Source organism: Atractosteus spatula, chromosome 2 (assembly GCF_055471065.1).
Source record: "Atractosteus spatula isolate fAtrSpa1 chromosome 2, fAtrSpa1.hap1, whole genome shotgun sequence".
Classification (NCBI taxonomy): Eukaryota; Metazoa; Chordata; class Actinopteri; order Semionotiformes; family Lepisosteidae; genus Atractosteus; species Atractosteus spatula.
Window position 1 is genome coordinate 4,037,975 of NC_142707.1, and position 14,208 is coordinate 4,052,182.

A 14,208-nucleotide genomic window follows, 5' to 3' on the forward strand; every position below is an offset into this window, starting at 1 on the left:
CACACTCTAATCCCATGGGACACAAACAGATACCTCTGCCAACTCACAGCCTCAGATTCAATTCCCCTACAAGAGTGGAGAGCACCAGTGGAGGTGTGCGAGAGAGCCTGCGTCAGAATCAAGACTGCAGCTGCAAATGTGCACACTGACGCCGGGCTGTGCCACCAGTTCTCTTCATTCATCTGCGTACCTGCTGACTCCTGCCTGATGCATCATCTGAGCTCCTTTAGAAGAGCACACTTTAGACTGTGAAGATGTTTATCTATATCCCAAAACAGGCATTCTGAAATCCTTCAACAAACCCCTCCAAAAACAAATCCTTTTCAGATCTGCACACTTTTCACTTTGTTTACACAAAGGGTTGTGGGAGTCTGGATCAAGCTACTCAGACTCATTGTTAAAACTGATACTTAAGTTTCTTTTCAGAAACAGCTGGAAGAGATCCTGGGATCCCTTAGCTACCAAGCACCAAACAGACCAGGTGTTCTGAAAGGCCTCCTTCCGTCTGTAAGTTCTCTGCTGTTCTTATATTAGGAAAGGGCCTAGGCGAACCCATCTGATCGAATGCCCTCTAGAAACCTCCCTGATGTCGGTATGACAACATTGAAGTCTACAGAAGGCCTGCTCAAGACTCTGCACTGAGCTCCAGCCTGCAGGCACACCGCCGAGCCCCTGGAGGACTTGAGATCGATTTCTTTTCTCTTTCCGTCAGAGACCAGAAATATGTGGCCGTGAGCAGTGGTCTGTGCGCGCGCCCATCTCTGTGAGCTTGTTGCCTTTTCAGAAGGGCTCCCGGACAGCGAGCCAGGGATTAAAGTGTGCCCACGTTAAGCTCTCCTTTGTCTTTGCTCTATAGCAGCACATTGCACAGATTTATTGGCAGAGGGGTGGTTTTGTGTCTGATGTTGTCTCCCCCTGCTTGGGCCAGCAGCGTTTCTGCTGACTTTTCTCTACAACAACAAATGCTAACGACCGGGCAATTCGCATTCTGGGTGGCAATTTCCAGGGAGCTTTTGTGCAAGAATCCCGTAAAATCGGTTAATTGGTTAGCAACCCTACTGCTCTGTGCCAGGGACTCAGAACACACAACTACGTCTGCACCTCTCTGACAGCTCATCCCTGCCTGCAAGACAACGTCTCCAATGTGCACCATCACAAACAACAGCGACTGGGTTAATTTCTTCCTGCCAGGCTGACTCGCACAGTCGCAGGCGTTTTCCACCAGGCTCTCCGAGAGCCTGCCTGGACCCCACCAGGACCCTGGCCTTGGCTGTTTTCCTCATCCTCCAGCGAGCACCGAAAACAAACAGGCAAGAAAGAGAAACCAGCAAGACACATGCAGTTGTTCTCGAGATTTCATACTGCTGTCCCCAGTCCCCCCGAGCCCCCGCGCTCACCCCCACGAGCTCGTGCTGACTGGTCATGATGGTGGGAATACCTGGGGGTGACTCTCACCCAAGGGAGGAATGCCCAGCCGTGGTAGGCAAGGTGGCGCAGTGGGGCCCTGGGTTCAATTATTGGGGTGCTATCTGTTTGGAGTTTGTATGTTCTCCCTGTGTTCCTCCCACAGTCCAAAGACAAGCTGGTGGGTTAATTGGTTTCTGGGAAAACTGGCCCTTGTGTGAGTGCACGTCTGTGTCAGTGTCTGTGTGTGTGCCCTGCGATGGACTGGCGTCCCCTCCAGGGTGTACCCTGCCTTGTGCCTGTTGCTTGCTGGGACTGGCTCCGGCTGCTCAGTGATGCCGAATTGGAATCAAAAGCTGAAACGACCTCTGTGGTTACTGGGGCTCTAACACATCACAGGCCAGGATAAAGGAGGGGAAAGAGCAGCGAAAGCAACAAAAGCAGGATTTTTCTAGCTGGTAAATGTCCGATAAAGCAAGCGCGCTGTCTGGAGCTCTTCAAGAGGGCCGTGAGGCTCTGGAAACTGGCCCCAGCAGACTGCTCTCCTCTCCAAACCACAAAAACACCGAGCCAGCGCAGCTTATCAGAGCCGTCACACGGGGCCGACCGAGCTCTATCAAGACAACCCAGAGGAGACTGCGAAAATGTACTGGGAAACACTTAAACACTTCGTCACTGGCACCACAAAAGTTACAAAACAAAACTCGGAAAACAGAAGAAGCTTCCCACTTCCAAAACGCACGCTGGCCTGACCAAAAATAAACAACCAAACGAAATGAAACAAATGTCTCACTTCACCTCCAAGACCCGTCCCTAGAGCAGCAGAAGAGCACACTCGCTCACAATGAGGAAAAAATAATTAGACAAAACAGAAAAAAAGGCAAAATGAGATAGTGGAAAAAAACAATTCTTAATGATACGCATTGGTTTCCATGACGATGACCTTCTGGTGCTGACAAGGAAATCCTAAGCTCCTCCCCCTCCCCACCCCCCCCCAGCCCTGAACAGAACACACTTATCTCGGCACAGCAGAGCAGGCCGCCGCCCAGAGCCCGCCCCCGCCGTCGCCGTGGCAACGCTCGCCCCACCTGTCCCCTGGCTACCCGCGGCAGATTCATCACCTCGGCTCGGCTGCTGCTCCCCGGAGAGGCTGCGGCCCCAGATAAGAGCGGCCCAACCACAGCGCCGCAGCCCCACCCGGCCCCCAGACCGCCGCGCCGCGCGGGAGATAAGAGAAGGCATTCCCATACCCCGCTCCTGATTCAGACTGCCCCTGTTCAACAACCGTCTGCTCACTTCGCTGCATGAAGGCTGCACAACATTTTGTACAAGCTGAGCCACCTGGCGCTGACCCAGCCACCCTAGAGACACAGAGCGAGGTGACATTTGAGGTCACACAGATTCCTAATGAAGATAGAATGAAATTTTGGCAGGAAGGGTTGATCTTGATCTCACCAAGGAATATCCAGTCAGCCTCGCACCTGGAAGTTCCAGTAGTGCCTTTTCCTTGTACCCTGTCCTGCCACCCCATCTACAGCTCTAGGGCCTGTGAAGCAGGGCCCCATTCCTCCATCCAGGCCAGCTACGCCAAAAGCACACCCTGCATGGCTCCTCTCACTTGCATTTATTAGGATCCAACTGGACTACTGAAACGTGGAATAGTGTTATCTTAATGTCCTCCATGGGGCAGCGATCTCAGCCTGCGCTGCTTGCCCGTCATGCCTCCCCATGGGCTGGTTCTGCCTGCCCTGCTGTTTGGCACTGCATCTGGGTGTGCCGCACGGGCTGTGCTGGCGTGTTACCGAACAGCTGTCCGTGATCGCCAGGCAGGCCCCGGTCTGCTCCCTGATCAAACTCTCCGGGCCTCACGGGGCTGGGAGACACAGCCGCAGCGTGCAGCACGAGGAGCCTCATTAAGAGTGGAAACCACTCTTAAGATCGCTTTCTCTCTCCGGCCCTTCGCCGTCTTTTCTCAGTGGAGCCAGCAGTATTTATCTCTCCATCAAGGAGCCGGCAGTATTCAGTTCAGCACTTTTGCCGCATCAACTTTAGATGAGAAAAATTCAAGCAATGAGCTCGACCCACAAGGAATGGGGAGGGGGCTCAACTCAGGTGATCTCCACCTGCCTTTGACAGGAGAGCACACAAAAAGCAGGGGAAGAAAAAATGTCTTTCTTTCTATCTTGCCCGCACACGCTAGATAGGAAAGGACAGGGTAAAAATCTAAGGATCTATTCTGAGTCAGCAGTGACTTAGAAAAAAAGCAGTAAATCATAGCAGACGATGGCGACACCTCAGCGTCTGCAGAACAGTGTTCTAAAAACAGGAGGAAAAGGTTTGGCACTGAACTAGTTCTGTGAAAATAAGTTGCTACATTATAGACAGGGAAATGGCCAATATGAATTAAATATCCTATCCCCCATACTCAGGGGCATTTGTGAGAAACATGCAAAGACCCCTGTGGTACAGTCTGATGGATCCCTAGAACCAACATTTAGTTAGCAGCCATCAGAAAGCATCCTGACAAAACTCCTTCAGTCCCCTTGAGTCTGTGGTGAAACATTAAACGGTGGAACTGTGCTCCAATTAGCAGATGAGTCAATGCCGAGGGAAGAGGCTCCTGCCACCCTCCTGCCTCCCAGCAGGGCTCTGCGGAGCTGTCCGTGCTGACAGGACTGATAAAGATGAAGAGAACGTGTCTGGCCCCCGCTTCAGGCATCACATCCGTCTGGTGCTGCACCTTTCAGGGCTCCAGTCTCTTTCCATTCATCTTCAGCACTTACAAAAATATAAATACACCACAGCTTCAAACACATCAGAGGAGGCCGCTTGGCCCGTCTGGCCTGCCTGGTAGCTTGTAATGAATTGATTTCAGCCCTTTCTTGAAAGAAGCCAGCGTATCGGCTTCAACCACCTGGCGAAACCGCTTGCTACAGACTCCCACAACCCTTCTTGTAAAGTAGCGCCTCCAGATCTCAGTTTTAAATGCACTTTTCCCCAGTTTTCCACCTGTGTCTTCTGGTTCGTGTTTCACTTTTCATTCTGAAGAAATGCGACTTTGTCGAAGCCTCTGAGAATCTGAATACTTGTATCAGGTCCCGCTGTGACGTAATCTTTTCTGTTCAAGTCTACAGAGGTTCGGTTTCTTCAGCCTGTCACTGTCGGACATTCCCTGAAACCCCAGAGTGTATCTGGTTGCTCCTCTCCAGACTGATTCCAGAGCACTACATCCTTTCTATAACGCAGTGTCCAAGATTCTATGCTATTTTAAATAAAGACCCTGGCAGTGTTTTTACCTTCCAGAACAACAGCTGCCATCGACCCCTGCCGTGTGCTGGGACTTTACCTGCATGTAAAACAGTGACCTCACAGCTAAAGCTCCCCCTCCCCTCATAGACCCTGTGCCCACTTCACCTCCCCTCATAGAACCTGTGCTCCTCCTCCTCATAGACCCTGTGTTCCCCCTACCCTCATAGACCCTGTGTTCCCCCTATCCTCATAGACCCTGTGTTCCCCCTACCCTTGTAGACCCTCTGCTTATTCCCCTCCCCTCATAGACCCTGTGCTCCCCTCCCCTCACAGACCCTGTGCCCATTCCCCTCCCCTCATATGCTATTGTAATGCATCTGATAAGGCAGGAAAACATAACCCTAGTCCCTCCAGGACCAGGACTGGACTCCCGTGCTCCAGCATTCACACCACCGTGCGCAAGACCTCAGAGGCAGTCTATCCCAACCCACCCAGGCCTCTTCATCCCTCTGAGCACGGAGGAGGCCACTGCCAGGGGGCAGCATGACTCACATGATGACACAGGACTCGACCACCAGCTCCCCACCTCCGCTCTGCCTTGAAACGGTGCTTCGTGCTCAGAAGCAGCCCCTACGCAGAGAAGTGCCCCCCACACTGCAGAAGACTGATTGTGCGAACTGCTGCAGGCAGTACTACCGGAATGGCTGAAAGGCACAGTATTCCCCAGCAGGCCTCTCTGTGCCTCACAGGTGTCACGATCGTAAACCCCTCCTCTTAAGAACGCTCCAGCCCTTCCTAGTTTATTATTTATCCCCTGCACCTGCCTCCGGTTCCAGCCCCCGTCCTATAAAAGCCAGACGTTCCTGCCAATCTGGGCTCAGCTCTGGAAGATGGACGCCCGGAAGCCCGCCTACCCACGAGTCCATAGGCTTCACAATGGCGTCCTGACCTTCTGGGTCCGGGACTGGGAGCGTCTGGTCTCGAAACCCCCCTTTTATTCCCCCGATCCTTCGCTCCGGCCTTTAACTTCGTTTGTCTGTGTCAGGATGGATCACCCGGCTTTGGACATTGGTTTTCCCGGGATATTCTAACGGACTCCCTTGGACTTGTTTGCCCTGGACACCCCCCCCCCCGAGCACCAGTGCACCTTGGACACACCCCCTGTTATTCTTCCAGCCCCTATCCTAGTCTTTTTCCCCATGTTTTCTCACTCCCTTCCGGATTGTGCTGTCTGCACAGGGTCGTGAAAGACGCTTCGTGACAACAGGTGTCAATGCACAACCCTAAAGCAGTCACACTCACAACCATAAAGGGACAATCAGCCTGTCCCTCTGCAGGTACAGTATGTGGCTGTAATACAATGCCCTGCCTGTGACAGAACAACAGTTACTGTAAAGTTCGAAAACATATTATATGAAAAAACAAAATGCATAATATGGAAGACAGTTTTCATTCATTTGCAGATCTTTAGAAGGTTGGAAAACCATATCTGCATTTTAAACACGAAAGAGGGAGTATTTTGGAAGTATGTGATGACTAATGCTAGACCTTCTGTGCCCAGAAGTCTCTAAAATGCCTCAGATGAGATTTTAAATGATTAAAAGATTTAAAAAAGAAGTAAAATACTCCAGCCCTGCAGCTGGATACAAAACATAACACTGAAAACCAGGGTTTGTGACAAGATAATGGCTTTCTACATTTTGTGCATTAAAAGCGAGTATTTTATCACAATGTCACTTGACGTTATAATTAACACAGCAGCACGTTCTGATCCACAGAACTTCCGCATGAGCACAGCATTGTGGGCAAGTGATGATCAGCAGGCACTTAAAGCTGAGGAAATTGCCTGAATCCGATTTGGAGTTTCAAGTTCATAACGAACCCAGCAATCGTGAGCAAGGCTGTGTTGTCAATCAAGGAATATTTACGGTGAACGCAGTAATGTTACAGTCGTGTAAGAATACTATCTGTGGGTGGATTGTCAAATTAGTTGCGTTAAACTGTACATTTCTAAAAGGGATAAATATTGCAGAACATTATTTTTTTCCTATCAATAGCAGCAACATTTTTTTCAGATGATGAATATGCAGATGTACGGTACCCACCGCGAAGTACGGTCCTGCATTACAGGGTTCCTTAACGGAACATGAAAGCATTCACAGAAAATGTGTTCAGCCTTTTACAGGTTGAACAAAACAAACACTGTGCAATTACAAAATTGCTATTATAGGAACACTTCTCTTATAATAATTCAATACATTCAATGAATGTGCACATATTGACACAAAGAGCAATACCACAAAACCTGCGGAGACACTGGACGTACACAAGCAGTCTAATTAGACAAGTTTTATTTGCATTCAGGGCAGCACAGTAGCGCAGTGGTCAGGGCTGGGGCCCTGGGTTCAATTCCTGACCTGGGGTGCTGTCTGTGTGGAGTCTGTATGTTCTCCTCAAGTTCACATGGGATTGCTACAACGATCCAAACACATACTGCTAGATTAGTTGGCTTCTGGGAAAACTGACCCTGGTGTCTGTGTGTGTGTCCTGCGATGGACTGGCGTCCTGTCCAGGGTGTACTCTGCCTTTCTGCTACCTGTTGCTTGCTGGGATAGGCTCTGGTTTCCCAGCGATCCTGGACTGGTAGGTAGTGAGAAAACGGATGGATGGATTTAAAGTCACTGAAGGATTTTACTTTAGCTCCTAAACACAACCCCTATGAGATCCTTCAAGAGACTGCAGGCTTGGATTCCTCTCATACCTCACCTTTTGCATAAAATAAAGAGAAATGTACTGAATCGGATGACGCAGACAAGTTTATGTTTTGTTTGCTTGATGAGACGGCGGATAATTAAATTGCGTCTGAGGCGAAGCAATTTGGGATATGGGAGTCTGAGCCCCTGCCAGGCTGCCAGCAGTCTCTCCTGTCTCCGAGCCCTGGCACCAGCACAGACACAGGAGCGTGATGCAAGATGCAAGAGCTCGGATATTATCAGGGCCAGGCCGAGACACAGAGCCCGTCCGAAGACTGACTGGTTTTCAAAAAAAAAACCATGAATCCCTGTGCGGAGGCACCAGGTGAACCACCGGTTTACCTGGACTGAGAGGCTATATCCTTGACTAGCGAGTGGATCCACAGGCCGACACAGGGATCTAGGCAGAAAGAGCAGAGGACCTGCTGTTGTCTGAGGGGAGCAGGAGGGCGTCTGAACTGGTGTGGGCAGGGGGATGAGTGTGACTTCCCAACAAGATGCGATTAAAATCCCTCCTGCCCTTCTCACTCACAATTATTTATGCCTTTTCTCTTCCACATACAGTACACGCAATATTTTCTTTGCTCGTATCAGTCTCTCGCCAGTCATCCCACCAAACACAAAACGTTGCCTCTTTCCATAAAGGTTACATAAATGTTCTCCATAAATGAGAAGGAGCTACTTAGTCCATCTAACTCATTTTACATCATCCAACCTTTGAAGAATATGGGAGTACCAATAGCATGGCTAGACGGCTTGTTCCAGCCACCCACAACCCTTGGTGTAAAGTAGTACCTCCTAATCTATTTCTCAAATGTGCTTCCCCTCGGTCTGCCTTTTTGGTCCTTATGCTTTTAATTGGGTGTTAAATTTCACAGAATGCCAATACCGAAGATCTTTCTTTTATTATGAATGAAGCAGGCAGCATGATGGCACAGAGGTTAGCTTTGCTGCCTCGCAGAGCTGGGCGTCTGGTTTTAACTCTAGACCTGGGGTGCTATCTGTGTGGAGTGTGCATGTTCTCCCATGTAAACTTGGAACACTGGACCTGGTGTGAGTGTGTGTGTTTGTGTCTGTGTGCCCTGTGATGGACTAGTGTCCTGTCCAGGTGTATCCTGCCTTGTGACCTCTGCTTGCTGGGACTGGCTCCAGCTCCCCCATGACCCTGTACTAGATGGAAGGATATATGTACAGGACTCTGCGGTAGCTTCCACAAAGAGCACTTTATAGCCCTGTGCTCCATGTCACAGAAAATCCTGAAATCCACTATCTCACCACTGGAACACACTTTGCAAAAGAGAAAATCTAAATGAGTTCAATTACATGGGCCGCACTAACATCTGATTAACACAACCCCCGGCCCACCCACACTGCTGCTCTGGTCCGCTTCGTACCTGATGACTCCTCTCAAACTTCTAATCGAAAGAGAGAGGCTCAGCTTCTTCATCTCCTTTCCTCATTTTGTGTCACCCTGCTAACAGGCTGAGTTCTTCAGAAGCCCACTCAGGAGGAGGCCAGTCTGTAGTGTGGTTACAAAATAAGTACACCTGCTGACGGTTTAAGTGGATTTTAGCAGGGAGTGAGTTACACTTTCTATCCTTTTTCCACACAAAGATATTGAACGCTAGCTGATTTTTAAAGAATAAATAATGACAAAGTAGAATCTTTGTGTTGTCTGTCAAATGGGGTTATTTGTATCTACTATTAGGACTTGGTGAGGACGAGGTGAAGGACAAGTATGTCTAAACATGTTAAACATTAAAATCTCAAGCCTTACTTTTTCACACACTGTATGACTTCTCTCTTTGTGTTGGTACACACGCTGCATTTAGCTAAGCTTGAATATGTTACTGGATGGGTTTTTACTGCAGTTTTGGAGCTGCTGAAGCACCTTTTAAATCTGACTCCCATGTGAGAGAGCTCTAACACCTACAGGGTCACCACATCGTGCCACAGGGTCACAAATTTGATCTTCCCACAATCCACAAAGCTTTAACAACAAGGGATTTCAAAACGTTATTATCAAATACCCAGCAATTCAAGAAGGTGTCAGCTGATAGTGAAGTAAAGAATTGAAAATGTGTGCATTTTTAGTATTAACACTACAGTACTTTGATCTCTTTCCTTGCAATATTTTTGCTGGAAGGGAAAACCTCAGTACTTCACAGACGCATGCCCCAAATCAGAATACTGTATGGATCATTTCATTTCATCGTTGTGTTAAATAGCGACCCACGCAGTCAGTACTCCATTGCCATTAAACACTCCAGTACAGAAGTCGTGTAGATGCACTTGCGGGGATCCACGCCTGACTCTGTAGTGAAACACAGCAGGGAAGAGGAGGCGTTGGGAGCTATTGGTGTCTTTTTCTTGGAATCAAACTCTCATACAGGTAGGCGTCTGCCTCTTCCATCCAACCTCCTATTTATCTCCTCCACATAAACATATGCACACCTACCCACATGCACACACCTACATGCATGCCCACCTACCCACATGCACACACCTACATGCATGCCCACCTACACATATGCGCACACCTACATGCATGCACACATGCACAGACATACTCACACCCACCTCTATCCACACATACACCAACGTGCACACGCATACACATACACACATGCACATACATGCACACACGCATATGCATACACGATCATATGCACAAGTACACACAGGCATGTACATGCACGGACACATGCATTCACATGCACACACATCTCCTGCACACATGCTCATATATGTACACACATGCACTCGAGCACACTTGCATTTGTATTCCTGTCTTTGTGCTGACCTCCCATTGACCCTCATTCTCTTTTTGGTGACTATTTCGCTCTCCCATTAAATAAAACTCCATGTAGAGTGAAAGCGGATCCAAAACAGATCGTTTTTTAACATTTTTGGATTTGAAAGCCATTCAGTCTGAAATACAGTCAGTCCCACTCGGGAGATGTCTCCCCATTGATAGTACAACATGCCAATACAAACACACACACCAGGGTATTACCTGGGAGTAACAATGTAAGACAAGTATTCCTAAATGTATGTCTCCCTTAGTTTTGTTTCAGTTTTCTGCACATGTGACTTTTTGGACCCAGAAAGGAACTCTGGGAGCATGACACCAACTTGGAAAAATTCCCCTAAGGAAGCTGGACATTGCAGAAGAATTTCCTGTTGCTTTTGTTGCTGTAGGATAACACTGGTGTCAGAAAGCTCTTCATGCTACTTGGCTAATGTCACCACTGGCTTTTACCAACATTTTAAAACCTGTTTGTACCCAAACACAAGCAGTGTAGAGCAGCGGTCCGGTTTCTAGGCCTGCAACTTTAGGGTTGCAGGTTCAAACCGGAGGTGAGGCACTGCTGGTGTACTCTTGAGCCAGGCATCTCATTCGGGTTGCCCCTGCTTCAATTCTTAGAGGTATAAATACTTCAGAGTTAATGACTTTAGCTAAAACTGTAAGTTAGGTGCATTAATATCTTTTAAGATTTCTTTTCCATTTCTGTCTTGCTTTTCCAATTGGTCTGGGCTACTTTTCCACTTGCCGGACGCCACAAAACCCTTTTTTTTTTCCATTCGGACGCCGTGTAAACATGACAGACGTGTTATGCAGCAGACCGGCAGTAACCAGCACACCGGCTCCCTTCGAACAGTGGAATACGAACAAGAGGACACAACCCGGAAACTACGTGGAAGTGGATTTGAAAACAAGAATAGGAGGCGTGACTTTGCCCAAGGAGTGGTGGGAGCATGGAACAAGCTACACAGCCATGTGACTGAAGCTGATACTTTGACCCTTACAGACCCTGTGCTGTGGCATCCAGGATAAACAGGTCCCTAAAGAACAGGTCTGTGGGCCTCAGGCCGGGACAGGGGGGTACCTGAGCGAGAGTCACACACCTCTGTGTGCAGCAGAGGGGCTTCAGATTCGAAGACGTCCCTCCAGCTCATATGGCTCCCGGCGGCGGTTTCTTGAAGGATCTCTGAAGGCACAGCTCTCTACCCTTAGTTACAGTCTTCAGCGCTCCTGTGCCTCGCCAAGCCCCTGGGGACTGTTCTTAAGACCCCACAGGGCAAGACCAACAGGACCCAGACGCGGCCTCTCTCCCATACCCCGTGGTGACAGGGAGTGAGTGCGTCTTGCGGTGTTTGTGGGGGCGCGGGTACAGGCTGTGACGTCTCCGCAGTCACAACGTAGGTCTGGCACAGCACGGTGGTCTCCGAGCGGACAGGCTTCCTCAGCTAACGGCGTGGGTGAGAGGGGCGTAGCACGGTGGGTCGGGTTAGGGAGTGGACAGTACCCCTCCTTCCCTCTACCCAGGACTCTGGGGGGGGGACGGCTTCTCTTCAGGAGCTCGGACCAGCTTTGGACTGTGTCCAAGAGGCCTAAACTTGAAGCTGCAGTCAGTCAGAGGCGAGACGTCACGGAGGCCCGGTCCTCGGTGGCCGCCGACACGCGTGGAGGCGGCAGCAGCCCCTCTCTCTCTCTCTCTCTCGGGGCGTGTGTGTGGCTCGGGAGGTTACTGATGGAGCTGTAACCATGGCAGACCGAGCGCGCGCCCGTGGAACCGCACGGGCCGCCCACACGGCGCTCCGGTTGCCTGGGATATTCATCCCACACACAGAAGATGCGGCACCGCACCCCCGGAGCCGACAGGGAAACAGAGTACTCCTTCCCGGGAACACGGCTTGTAACCAACGTGTACATCCCGGCCATGTGCTCAAAGCAACGCTGGGATGCTTTAAAAAATAAATCCCCTTAAAACCGTGTAACAGGTTGACGTGCAGAGCGAAATGGCTTAACCCGAAGTCGCAGAAACAAGTGCGGATGTTGTTACAGAAGACCCCACGCAGCTCCCTACCTCGGCCTAATTTCCACACAAAGGCAGGCGGCCGCTGTCACAAAGAATTCACCGTCCCGACGTTGCCCCCCTCATCTCCCCCAGAGCGCACGGCACCAGCCCTCCACTCACCCGCGTAACTGTAGCACACTTGCACAGGTATTTTTATCTGACCTCAGGCGTTAACGATACAAGACGAGCGTCCGGCGCTTGTACGACGCTGCTAACAGCTAGCGGTTAGGGCAACGACACATGCCCAGCGCGCTTGTCAACAGCGAGGCGCACACGGCCAGGAGATCGCGTCCGCTCCGCGCTGGAAACACAATATCCCGATTTCTCTGGGCTGCCCTTGGACGGCTCGGCACCTGCGTCTCTCCCGCTATCGCTCTCGCTTCTGTTACGTAAATCACCACCCCCCCCCCCCCCTCACCGCCAGATAAACGGATGACAGGGGGGACAGAAGAAGAAATGGAAGAAAATTAAAAAAAAGAGCGAGCGTACAGTACGTCCGTCTCTGGTGGCAGGACAGAGCACCCCCACCCAGCGGAAATCACTCAAGGGCTCTTACAGACATGTCGGAATTCTCTACATGTCTCAGCAGCGACCCTGGACACCTCTACAGCACCCTCACGGGACACACACACGGGCTGTTTTCGTAAGGGTATCCGCACGCGTCTGCCCTATGTCCACCCGTTCAAACAAAAACAAACTACTCGTCCAAGCAGGAGACCGTGTAGCTAAATGACCGCTAGACATGCCTTCGAATTGACACCGATAGTCCCCATGCAAGCCCCTTACCCACAGAAGCGTCACGCCGAACCGCCCGTGAGCTCCACGCTCTCCGCTCGCCTTGTGGTTAAAACGTCGAGGAGATCACCCGTAAAATAACGGGACGTTCACGCTCACCTTTCGCACCTACAGCCGGCGGCTTCCCCACATACGCGCTGGAGTCTCCTCCTCCTCCTTCTTCAGTAACCCAGAAAGCTGAATTTTCCTCTTCACTTGAATTTATCCCCAGGACAGGACTTTCAGTTTCTGTGTGCGTGTGTGCGTGTGTGTCTGTGTTTTTTAACCACAGGCCAGATCCTCCCTCCCGGTCCGTTCACACCGAGAGCTGCGCCGCTCTGCTCCGGCGGCGGCAGTGCGCGTCTCCGCTCCCGCTGCCTGGCGCACATCTGGCTCGATCCATTCTCGGCGAGGGGAGGGGTGGGGTTCTCGGGAAACATGACATGGCAGTATTTCGCTTCAGACGAGCGAACGCGAAAGCAAAACCCTCGTCCCTCGCCCGTGGGGGTTACGGGGCAGGCCAGCACAATGTGAGGTCGAGTTCAGAGCAAGGCGTGGACCTCACACCGCGCGTCTCCGACGCCCGGTTGTCGCCGGCCTGCCTTCATTCTGGAATGCGTGACGACGGTTTCGTCGCTGGTATACTATTTTTTCACGATGCACTGACGACCCCCCGACTGCGCCCAGGTGGTCCTGAGGTGGTTGCCTCAGAAATAGGGAGCAAACAGGGAGCACATTAATTAACGCGATTCATTGCCGCTGGGGCGTCACGAGAGGCGTCAAGGCGAAAATGTCTGGTGTCTCTCAAGGAGCCGGCCCATGCAGGAAGAACCTGGAACCCGGTGTGTTTTAAAAAAATAAACACTGAAGATGTAGTCAAGCGAGACGGGAGATTAAAAAAAATAAACTTCTAAAATGGTGTGAAATCAGGGCGTCTCATAAGCTGTGTTGAAAGCAGTGGAGATCCTAACGAAAATGACCTAAAGCTGTCTATAAAAACAGGTCTTTATAGAGAAGGGGGACATTTCTACAGAGACCTAGAGGTCACCTCTAGCCTGTCCTTGCAAGGGATAACAGAACTAGCGGGAGATGGAGGAGCTGGCCCCGGCCGGGACGCTGTCCGGTATGGCTCTCCGCTCCTCCGCGTCTCCGGGTCTGCGGTCTGA

At 50.6% G+C, this 14,208-nt stretch overlaps 1 protein-coding gene across 1 annotated transcript in view; it reads right to left on the reverse strand.

The window, feature by feature from the left end:
• The window catches only part of dmtn (dematin actin binding protein), a 37,329-nt gene extending 23,669 nt beyond the window's left edge, over window positions 1-13,660 (reverse strand). The window contains exon 1 of the mRNA XM_088909306.1: window positions 13,163-13,660. The gene's annotated coding sequence lies outside the window, so the exon portion shown is untranslated. The remainder of the gene's footprint in view (window positions 1-13,162) is intronic.
• Window positions 13,661-14,208: the final 548 nt, after the last annotated feature.